Raw genomic sequence first — 11,318 nt, forward strand, 5'->3', positions numbered from 1 at the left:
CCCCTAGGTAAATGCTTTGCTTCATTGCCACCTCGGAAGCTCTGTGAATTACAAACGTGCTTCATACCCCCGAACTCTTAAGTTCTAGGTCCCAGGGCCACTACTCATTGGCTACAAAATTCTGGACTACCTACCTTCTCCAAGCCTCAATTTCTCACATGTTTGAGGATGATAATTTCCACCTTTCATACAGGTAAGGACAGATCGACATGGTATACTTTAAAATATTACACAAGTCACAAAAGGCTATATCACCCAAAACCACATTCACAATAAAAAACAAGAGATCTAAGCACTGTAGCCTATGGCTATACAACCAGCACTCAGAGGCTGAGGCAGGAGGATTGCAAAATCTAAAATTACATACTTAGAACAGGGTTTCTAGAAACATCATTGATTGATCTTTGTCAAAGTTATCTCCCAGGTTTGGTGAAGGGCATGAGAGGAGATGTTGAATGGACCATTGATCATTGTTCACAAACTACAATAAAGACAGCAAATCCTGACACTTAAGACCACAAATTGGGCCTGAAGTTGTGCTTTGGGTGGATTTAGTCTTCAGTCTGGGTTCAAACCCTGGCTCTCCAACTTCATAACCTTATATAACCTTAAGGAAGCTATTTAACTTTCGTAAGTTAATATTACTTGTTGATGTCCCAGAAGGCAAAAACAAAAACAAACAAAACAAGATGAAACAAACTATCCAATTATCAATTTTGGTAACAAACCCTTTGATAAAGCTGCCATGTGATATGCGTTCACACGAATGCTTAAGACAATATGTGGCATAAGCTATTGTTACCTCCGACAGTGTTTTGGGGAGTGGGTTGTGTGTTTTGATTTTTGTTATTTATTTTGTTTGTTTCATTTTGTTTTGTTTGGTTTGGTTTGGCTTACCATCTGGGACATTAATGAGTAACGTTGTAGAGATGTTGTCTCAAGCTCCTTTGTCCCAAACAATCCAAACATGGTATCTTTTCAGGTAATTATTTTCTTTCCCTGTGGCTTAAAAGGTTGAATTCTGTTCACTTAGGGAGTATTTGGTGGGGGATTTTGTTATAAACTTTACAAATTAGGGCAATACTGAAGCTTATGGTCTAGTTTACAGAAATACAATGTGGACAAGGTGGTCAGCTCTCTGGTTTAACCATCAAGGCTTCCCCGGTGACTTACAAGTTTCTTGAGCACTTGAGCACTTGAGCACTGCCATAACTAAGTGGAAGGAAGACACCAGAACCAGAAAATCCTAACATGTGGAGGCAAGATGACATCCAGCCAAAGAGACTCAAGGGCCGACTGCCTCTTTCAAATTAGGCAGATCAAGTTTAATGTGAGTTGCTTTAGGAAAAGCCAGGGTAGTTGGGCCATCTTGGGTCCTCTCACAGGTTTCCTGTATTCCTCAGTCAGTGAACTCACGGATTCCTTTATTGCTTACCATGTGATCAATTGATTTCTCTTAGTGTTAACAGATAATGAATTTGTTCACTGCTGACAGGCTATCAGAGATGTTTGGAGATCGTTCACAGTTGGAGTCAAATTCTATGACATGTTAGTTGCCTATGTCCTCGTTCGAAGCTGATGCAAAGACCCAAAACAACCCCTTTTGTTTTTCCTGTGGTTTTTGAGACAGGGTCTCCTAGATTAGGTTGGTCCCAGTTTACTATGCTGAGGATGATCTAGAACTTCTGATCCTCCTGCCTTCACCTCGAAGTATGTAGACTACTTACGTATATCACTATGCCTGGTTTATGTGGTACTGAGGATTGAACCCAGAGCTTTGTACATCTGTGGCAAACACTCCATTAACTGGCTAGGACCTTCGCCCTGCAGGAGACTTGGACCAAAACTCATTTGTTTTCTTATAGATGTTATGAAATGTCAGTACCAAGGGATTGCCTCCCACCAGCTGTCCCAATGATATATGAAGACATGACACTTCATTTGAAATAACCCTTCATTACAAGTGGCCTTCTCTTCACTTGTAATCTAATGACACCCCTGCACCTCATCTGTGACCTTCTGGAGTATACACTAGTCACTCTATGAGCAGGCCAGGCCCAAGGCTCACTCAGTACTAAACATACATTTCTACAAAGCTACTCATTCAAAACTCTTGGGCAGAAACATTTTGTAGAGGTTTTTCTTTCTTAGTGGAAAAGCCCTGGAAGTCGTTTTCTGAGTTCTCCCATATTGTGGATGAAGATCATGAGGCAAACAGAAGAAAAGCCATTTGCTGGCATTTCCATAAGTGTAGAGTAGCCCAGAGGTGTGTTCTCTGCCAACAGCTCTTCTCCTGTCAGAATGAAAGCGACCAGATAAGATACCCCTTGGAGAAGCTGGTGTGACCTTCCTCCCCACTGCCACACAGGGGGGCAGCTTAATAACGCCCAGTGCCTCATACGGGTCCTTTTGAATATGGCAGACAGTGAAATTGGACGAGCCTGTTAGCAGGGAGGCCTCATGGAAAGCTGAAAGCTGGCCGTGGCTTGAGCATGATGTGATTCTTCACAACCGTCTTGTATAGAAATGGAGAAAGATGGACAGCTTCGAGGTTTATTTAGAGTGAATCAAAGAGCATGGTGACAGAGCTCACATAGGGAGGGAGTGGATGCAGACTTCATGATGATTCCCGTGTTGTGGAGTGGGTGGGGAAGACAATTCTGTGTGTTGGGATGGATGTTTTTGTCAGGAGGCATGCTGTCATGAGAAACAGAAACTCTTCCTCCTTCTCTAGATCCCGCAACAGGTACCATAACCTCTCCGACCATGAAACCCACTCCTTGATCCTCTCCAAGAAGGCTGGGTCATTCATTACCTGAGTAAGGAGTAGGGAGACTATGTAGATCGCACTTCTTGGCTGTCTTTCCTTCTCAGGAGCCAGACTCCTTGCAAAAAGCAAACTTTACACTGTCTCAAGGCCTTAACCTCCAAGGGAACGGCTACTCGTGTGGGAGCACTTTGGAATGTAATACTGTCTGGACCCGGAAGGGCATATCTATCTAATTCGGGAATTGAATGTTACAAGTGCTTATAAATATACTGCACACGCCAATGTTTGCCTCACTAATTATAATGTGATACTTTGATGATTCATATGCATTCTCCTGAGGTTTGAATATCTTCCCCAAAAGTTTGTGTTAGAAACTGAATCTAATAGGGTTAGATGACATGATAAAGGTGAAGACTTATGATGTCATCCTCTCTGACTCACGATACTCTCTACCACATCACGGTGTAGCAAGGAGTGCCACACTGAATGCCCACATCGTGCTCCTGGACCAGCTAGCATATAGAATTCTGAAATAAGCAACTTCTATTCCTCATGCATTTGCCTGATCTCGGGCATTTCGCAATAGCAGCTGAAAATGAACAATGGCGATGGACTTGGTTCAGAGCAGAAACAAACAGAAGCTGTTTACTAGATCTTCTTCAAGTCTTAGGGTGGGAGGAACAAAACAGCCCATTTCTGACTCTAGAACCCTGTGATACCCCAGTGTTTCTTTCCTATTAAACAAAAAGGAGAGAGGATAACACCTACCCTTCCTTCCTCTCTGGGTATCAGGAAAATAAAGATTATTCTGCACAAGTACCAAGCACAAAATAATATTCAAATATAGGAAACATTCCTGTTCATTCTAAATGTACCATAGAGATATTGTATAGATGGAATTTCTGCAAAGAGAACCTTGAAATGGGCTAAATGGCATTATCGTAATAAGTATTATGATAGATATTTTTGCTATATATGTCTCCTCAGACACAGTAGTTTATAAAAAGTGGCAATTCCACAAGAAAAGGGATAAGTAAAGAGAGGGGTTTGGTGCTCATTTATTTAAGTTTTTCTGTTTGATATGTGGACAATATGGCCTGTGCTTTAGCAATTAGAAACTCATCTGTAATGGATGGGTTCCTTCATCAAGGAACAAAAGTATCTTCTATAAAGTGGGGGTGGTCAGGTTCTGCTAGGAATCATGAAAAAAGAAAGAACCAGATAGTAAGATTCGAAGAGAAAATGTCAGCTCTCAGACACATTGCTACCTAGCTTCTAAAGCTGAGAGACTTTCCCTCAGACTCGCTATCGCAGGAGAGCAGAAGTGAACCCTGTGGCTGGATTTCACAAATGAATAAGCGTGTTTTATAGAGTGTTGAGACATTAAAAGAGAAGGACTATAATCACAACAGAGCTGGTTAAATCTCACATGCATCCTGGCTCACTCAGGAACACAAAAAAGTATTTCCTTTTATATGCTGAAGAGTGGGGACACTTCCCTGCATGGTACATGGACCACCAGCAGCATAGGGTTAGCAGAGGCAAGACCCCCCCCAAACAAAAACATGTGGCCTGTTGGTGGCATAGCAACCTGTATCCCTGTACCCGTCCTGTGCCAGTGGATTAGAAAATGAAAGGACCCTTGGCTTAGCTCAGTCTAACCTGGTATTCCAACCTAAGGGTTGTCTTCTGTTTTCTAATGTATCCCGTGTGTGTGTGTGTGTGTGTGTGTGTGTGTGTGTGTGTGTGTCCGTGTGTTGATCATATCATGTGTTAGGAGCTATACTAACACAGAGTGTTCCAAAGACAGATAAGCCATAGCCTAATAATAATAAATTCACAATTAAGTAGAAAGAGTAGTGAGCCAAAACTTAAATGACAAATGACAACAGCCGAAAGAGTGTAAGTCAGTGGAGTGAAGTACCAGGAGAGTAAGCAAAAAAGCAATTAACCTTCCCTCCCAATCCTTCATTCTTTTAAATGTATTGCTATTACTACTATGCTTTTGTTGTTATTATTAATCGTTGTTGTTGTTGTTGTTGTTGTTGTTGTGTGTACATGGTGGGGGGGTGCACATGCCACAACATGCAGGAACTGGGATCTGAACCTGCCACCAGGCTCACACAGTGAGCATCATCTCATAGGCATCTGCTGTTCATTCTTATACTTAGAGTCACACCATCAGTCCTCTCTCAGCCTGGGTTATGAACCAGTATCCAGCTGTCATTCTGTGCCCCAAACCTGTAAAGTTTAAGGCTCTAAAATTATTTTCTTGAAATTGATAGTAATTTTCTTCTCAAATGTATGCCTTGAATATGAAGTCTAATCAATCAGGGGTCCACATATTGTTCAGCCTCCCATCCCATGACCCCTACATCATTCTACTTGAGATCCTGAAAGGGAGGGGTCATATTGACAAGAGTAAACAGCCGTATTCTGCTGGTAGCTTCCTTTCCCAGCTGGGCTCTGGCATGGGTATGGAGATAAGGTAATGTCCTAAGTCATCATCCCTATGGGGCTACTCATTGCCTGGTAAAGGGTTCTAGGAGGACTCTCTAGCTCACCCATCCTTTGGGGACTGCCTATCTACAATGTATTACGGGGCCCTGGTCAGCAGGCACTGCCCTCAGGAAGGAGGAGACTTGCTGGAGAGGTCAGCTCACTGCTTGAAGACCTGAGACTCTGAGGAGGACAGAGGCAGCATGGGACTGGTGTAGGATGGAGAGGTCAGCTCACTGCTTGAAGACCTGAGACTCTGAGGAGGACAGAGGCAGCATGGGACTGGTGTAGGATAGAGCGGCACAGGACAAAGGTGCAGGCGTCGTAAGCACAGTGGCCATGAAATGGGAGCCGGGAGCTTTTGCTCTCCCTGAGCTGGCCTAGAAAATCCTCCCACTCACTTCTCCATTTCTCTCTCCCCCTCATCCAGGGAAGGTAGCTCTGTGTTGAAGATGTGGAGGCCACAGAGGAAGAACCCTCTTTGGAAAGGAACTCTATGTCAGCTATGCGCATGAGCTCCGGTAGGGAGAGAAACCAGGTCCCACGTGGGACCGCGGGACCGCAGTGTAACACTCTGCCCTGGAGGCATGATGCGAAAGCAAGGAGGAATGTGGAGTTTGAATTCGGGTCCAGAACAGAAAAGAAACCCTATCCTTGGACTCTCCCCTCTACTCATGTTTGGACCTATCAGCTTCCAGCTTTTCATGACAGACTTTTTGCTTTTACTGAGTCTTTACCAGGCATGGATAGTGGGACCGAATCCACTGTGATTACTCCAAGACTGCTCTGCACCTACGTCCTTTGAGCTTTTGTTGGTATCGCTGCTAAGAGAACTGAGATTCTACCACTTTCTAATATGCTTTGTTCGCTTAGTAGCACTTTGTAAGCGATTTCCTTTGATTAAATATTCCATTTTATAATGAACCGTTATCCCATTAGCCAAGCCTTTAGTCAGATATTTTGGTTGATAACTTTACACTATTATAAAGACGCTATAATAAATATTCATACATATAAATCTTAGCATCTGTGCCCATAAAATTTTCTTTAGGATGACCTGGAATTGTCACATTAGAAACCATGACTAGAAGTCACAAACAGTGTCTTAAAGCTGTACGTAATTATTGCCAAATGTTCCCACATCATTAGTTCCCAAAGACTGTGGGTTAGAAGCCAGCCTTGTCTCCAGAGCACACTTGACAGTATATGGAGGCTGTTAAAATTCCTACTAGTAAGCAAGCACCTCTGGGCAGAGGCCAAAGATGCTCTAAGAACACTGTGGTATACATGCCATCAACTCTCAACGCGCAGCAGCGAAGTACTTCTTCATTCCCAAATACCAATGGTGCCTCTGCCAAGACACACGGCGGTGCTTAATTGAAGTGTTATGTATAATAGATAATCTATTCTGGCTGGTTATGTTTCTCTGTGGAACCAAATGACTAGTGCAAACCCTAACCTACATAACACTGAATGCTAGTCTTGAAATGAAAGCTATGACAGAGAGGCTTCCGTTTATTCAAACTCGGTTTGCCAGGCACTTAGTTGCCAAATGCTATAGTAAGTGTCAAATTTCCATCCTAGGAGGAGGGTCCGATCAGTAGATCAGTAAAGAAGAGGTGGCCTGGGGGTAAATTTGAGCTTCACCCACTGTCGAGAAGGTATATTTACTTTCATTTTCTACATCTGTATTTTCCAGAAAAGTTTGCACTGTGTCGTTTCCATATAGTTTCTCAACAAATCGCTCAGCCTCACAAGGCTGCTACGTAAAATTACTGCCAGATTGCTACGATGCCTTTTCTTGCTTCTTTAGAAGTTCTCTCTGCAGAGTGATTTCAGCACTCCCTTTCACAGACACTCAAGGCCTTAAATATGAAACATCCTTAGGATGCTAGTGGCTCCTCTCCTCCCAGATGACCTTTTGTTCCTGCAATTTAACTCAGAGGAATCTCATTTTGGCTAATTTGGAGGTGGATAAAATGTTTCCCTGCCTTTGTGTTTTGAATTAGTAGGTAGTTCCCCAAGTGCCAATACTGTCAGTTCACAGCGGGCATGAAGGCAGGAACCAACCCAGAATGTCCCCTCTCGTTTCGTTTTTTAAAAATGGATAGCAGAGAAGCAAGGAGAGGTGCCCCAGCTCCAGGCTGGGCTCTCTAAGCTCTCACTGTGCTCCCAGTGGGTAAGGCTGGATACATTGCTACTCCTAGCTGCTCGCCTCCTGTGTTCTCTACATAGTCTCAGACTATGAGCAAGAGAACATGCTATGGTTGGCAGGGGTTTTCCAAGCCAGGACAGAAAAGAATCAGAAGTAGATGAATCTGGTCTTGGTGTCACATTCCTGAGGACAAGAAGAAGGCAGAGGGCAAGCCTAATAACTGCAGCTAGTGCAGCCCTCAGGTAACAGGGGAGGAAGGTGAGGAGGCAAACTGGGAAGACTGTGTGCTCCAGAAACAGAGGGCTATACCCTCACTTTTCCAGAAAAGCATAAAAATCTAGAAAGGTTTCCTAGCAACCCCATCCCAAGCCTACAATCTTTAACTCCATTACAGTCGATATTAAACTTTAAATATGTAATCACGCACATTAGGTTGCAAACACCCATAAAAGCCGTTCAGTCATTAAACTGTACACAGCCATGCAAATGATAGAAGAATACCATCAAATTTTTTTATTGAAAAAAGTAAAGGTTAGAACATTCTGGTAATCTGATGAACGGCTACAGACAGCATAAAACGGGTAATGCGGAGCCTTTAAAGTAACGCCAAGAAAGCAGAGAAGAAAAGGAAAGAAAAAAAAAAGAAAGCTTTCCTGTTAGCCCTTGGTCCTGCTAAGACTGAACCCCCAGTGAACCTGATTGTTGGGGGGAGGGCGGTAATGGGGGGAGGGTGGGGAGGGGAACACATATAAGGAGGTGAGGGGGAGGGATTAGGGGGATGTTTGCCTGGAAACCGGGAAAGGGAATAACACTCGAAATGTATATAAGAAATACTCAAGTTAATAAAAAAAATAAATAAACAAATAAATAAATAAAAGAAAGCTTTCCTGTTAATTCCTGACCAATGAATTTAAAGTCAAACGAATGCTGAAACTGAACATGGCAGTCCATGCCCGCAATCCCCGCACTCAGGAGATGCACGCAGAGACTGGGTTTGCTGCCATCTTAAGATGTTAAACAACAAAGGGCTGGGGACGTGAGGCTGATGGGTAGAGCACTTCTTAGTGTGTCCAAGACCTTTTGGTCAATTCTCAATGAGCGCACGCACAGACACATGCACACACACACACACACACACGCACGTGCACATAAATGGGTACACGACCTTTGTGTCAAAGATTGTCCTATTCTTATAAACTATTGGAACTTTATGAGTTGCAATTTTATCTTCTGCCCTTGAATGACACTTGCCAACATTTATATACTTTACAACGAACTAACCCAAGTCTTGTCATTTTTTTAAAAAACTCCTTAGGATTCCCACAATAGAACTGCAGATCATCATACTGGAGATCTAATATGGAGATTGTGCTGCACAGAAACCCAACATGTACTTTTGGAATTACATATTGTGGTCGAAAAATAAACTTATTGATCAATTCTAGAAAGAAGTTCAACAGAGCTATGCTTGTCAAATGCCAACTGTGTATTTTGATCAGTAAATCCCTCGGTCTAATGTCCTGTTAATCCGTCTGGTTTATTTTATATTTTAAAACGATCGTTGCCTTTGTAAAAGACATCAAGGTTAGGCAGCACTGGGTTAAGTCATCCAGTGCTGTTTTCGACTTCTGTGGAAAGATAGGACGGCATAGAAATGATTATCGTGCGGGAACGAGTTTGGGTTCACAGACTGTAAAAGCAGAGCATGCTGGGAGATCACATGAGAAAGGAGTGGGCCAGTCAACTGGGAGAAGCGGGGAGGGCAGAGCACGGCCAGGTTTTCATTGGGGGTTTTGAGAATAGTACAAGAAGTAGACCTAGGATGGCGGTTTGAATAATTTTGGTTGACTCTGGGTCGGAGAAGCAGTTCGAGCCCTGGCATGAAACTTTGGTTTAAAATGAAATGTCCCCCAAAGAAATGTCTATTGAAAGTTTGGTCCACAGTGTAACACGGTCGCAGCTAGGACTACGAGAATTGATTGGCTCACGGGAGCTCTAACTTTATTAACTGATTAGCACATAATGAATTCAGTGCTGAGTCAATATTCTGACGTGAGGGAGGCCTAAGTAGAGAAAAGCAGGCATTGACTGAGGGTTTGTATGTCTTGTCCATGACTCTTCCCCGAACTCCGTGCTTCTCGGGAATATGAGGCAAGTAGCTTCCTCTGCCACACGCATCGGCCACCATGATGCTTTAGCTCAGTTCAAGCCCAAAGCAGGGAGCCAAGTGACTGTGGGTTGGAACTTCAGAACCTGTGAGCCAACAGAAACTTGCACTTGTTTGAAGTTGTTTCTCTCTGGTATCATGGATGATTGGGGGCAGCTGGAAAAACATCAATGTGTACAGCGCTAGGCTCTGAATTGTTTGGTCTGAATATCCAAGGCACTCTTGGGGAGATGGGCTCTGCTATCTCTTAGAACTGGCTAGCCTTTGAAGAAGCAGTCTTTCCAGGATGCCCCAAGTGCCAGAATATCAAGAATACAGAAAATAAACAGGGCATGGTGAGACACACCTCTAATCCCAGAACTGAAGAGGCGAAGGCAGAAACACCTTAAATCCAATGTGGGCTGCATAGCAAGACCCTGGTGGGAAAAAAAAATGAGAGTTGGAGAGGAGAGAAGGGGGGAGAGGAGGGAGGAAGAACCCAGGTAATAAAGTCAATATAGATATTTTAGATGACAATTTTCCTTTTACATGTAAGTTCCTTCCTTGGCAGAGAAAGCCTATACACTCCGGACAATATGTTTAAAAACATCAAGTAGGCCTTGTATTTCTCTTAAAAACACTTTTTCATTATCTTATGAGAATGTAATGATTTTATTTAATAATTAGATGCTTGTTAAATACTGTAAGGTGTATATGTCAGTAAATACTGTAATGTTAAAAAAAAAAGCATAGGGGAAAAAGTATGGAAAAGCACGAATATGTTATACTTTAAAAACATATGGCAAAACCGAGACTACAACTCCGCTCCCTGCTCCCTGGTCCGGAGACTAAAGCCAGTTCTGCTGCACTGTGAAACCTTTTACAGAAACATTAAAGTCAAAGGAGGAAAGTTCCCTCAGCAGAACAAAAGCCATCCATCGCTGTTTGTCACTATTTGTGATGACCCTGGAGTTTCTTCAATAGAGAACACTATTCCTAAGGCGTAGACCACATCCTTGTAGACCATATCCTTTATGTAGGGGACCCCTGGGTGGGGACCACATCCCCATACGTAGAATTACACAGAGCAGAAGCGGTGTCGTAAGGGCGTTAAAACAGGGTTGCGTCAGAGCACACTGAGTTGATGCCGTTCAGTTTGCTTAAGCCCGTTCCTCCCTGACTTGGTCTCTACACAGATGGCCCTGGTGAGAAGACTGAGCGTCTTTGCTGGATCGATGGCTCTCCCTCTCCAGATGTGCTTGCCACTTTCTGCTGTACTGCTCTGTGCCAGGAAGCTGGCTCGAGACAGCTGCTGGGCCTGATCCCCTTCATCCACTCAGCCTTCTCACGTTCAACCAGTGTGTGGCACTGGCAAGAGGGCAGGATGTGAGGACCTCCCCTCCCCCCATTCCTGACTCTCTTCAAAGACTTAGCTTGTCCCTGGCTAATTTCCTACCCCCTGACACCCGTACCGCCAGGCCACTGGCCCCAACTGGGCAATCCCTCCTCACAACCGTTGTGGTCTTCTGATCTTGGGGTGGTGGTGCGGGGGGTGGACAGAGGCGGAGAGCCAATAGCTAGCCCGATGTATCAGTGATAACTCTGAGTGGCAGAAGTTGGAAGCAGGGCTTTCACAGGGACTAGTCCGCAGACAGCGAGCGAATAAGACCAACTCAGAATCAGTAGCTTGGAAAGGCAACCATCTGAAAACTGAATATTTATGAGACCTTTTGAAACTATGTGAAGCA

The sequence above is a fragment of the Rattus rattus genome, chromosome 5, assembly GCF_011064425.1.
Source record: "Rattus rattus isolate New Zealand chromosome 5, Rrattus_CSIRO_v1, whole genome shotgun sequence".
NCBI lineage: Eukaryota > Metazoa > Chordata > Mammalia > Rodentia > Muridae > Rattus > Rattus rattus.